Here is a 1,153-nt window from a genome sequence, read left to right as displayed (position 1 = left end):
GCCCGGGGCCAGGCGCGCCCACTTGGCCCCAGCTCCCGCCCGCGGGAGGAGGGAGGGGGGCGGGGGCGGGGGCGGGGGCGGCGGGGGGTGGCCGATCGGCGTCTCCCAAACCGGCCCGCCCCGAGATCTTCCCGAACCTTCTCTCTGTCCACCCTTCCTTTCGGGGGGTCCTAGGTGCGGGGGGCGGGGGAGGAGGTGGCTCTGCAGCCCCAGAAGAGCACGTCCCCTCCCCGGTCGGCGGGGGGATGGGGCAGGGCTTTGGGGTGGGGGAGTGAGGGGTCCCAGCCCCCGGACGCGCGCAGCTCGCCAGCGATCCCCACCCGCGCCGCGGAGGGGCGGGGAGGCCCGAGCGCCGGTCCCGCAGCTGTCCTGAGGGGCTGGGGGAGGAGGGATGCCGGCCGCACCCCGTACGTTTGGGGACAGTCGGGAGCCTGTTGCCGGGGTTACGGAAGGGCGGTTGGGAGGGCTTGAAGCCTCTAAGGTCGAGTCCGGATTTAACACCAGTGTCCACCCCCACGCTGCGAGGTTCCCTGGGGTGTCTCTGCTCGCTCCACCTGTCACCCCGACCCAGCCCTCCTTTGTCCACTCCCAGGCCTGCCCTCCCCCCAAGGCCTTAGCCCATTAGAGTCAGGGTCAAATTTCAACACTGGAGTCTTTCTCCCGAAGCCAGGAGCTGGCGGCCCCAACCCAGACCCGGCCTGGGGCATTCTCCCCTCTGATGCCTTTTGTCCTTAACTTAACCCCTCGGTCTGGGAAGGTCTTTGACTCGATCGGCCAAGAATGCTCTGCGCTGTAAAGAGCGAGGGGCCCACTGTGTGTTGAATCCTTGAGGCCTTGATAGGGGGCGGGGTGGGGTAACGGTGTGGCTGTGTTGAGTGTGCGTGGGTTGTGTGTGGCGAGCAGCGTGCCGCTGCAGGCTGTGAACACCACGCGGTTGGGTGTGTGGAGGGGGGGAATGTGGGATTGTGTGCCGGTGCTCGAGTCTGTGAGGCCTGTAGGTCCATGTCTGTGTGTGGGCCTGTGGTTGTGTGCTTGTATAATCTGAGGGGGCGGGGGGAGGGTAGAGAGTGGTTATTACAGGTGATGATGGGTGGTGGTGCACTGTGTGTGTTGCGTGGCGTGTAGAATTGTGTGCCTCTGAGACGGAAGTGGG

Source organism: Canis aureus, chromosome 5, assembly GCF_053574225.1.
Source record: "Canis aureus isolate CA01 chromosome 5, VMU_Caureus_v.1.0, whole genome shotgun sequence".
In the NCBI taxonomy this organism is placed as follows: domain Eukaryota; kingdom Metazoa; phylum Chordata; class Mammalia; order Carnivora; family Canidae; genus Canis; species Canis aureus.
This window is presented reverse-complemented; position numbering follows the sequence as displayed.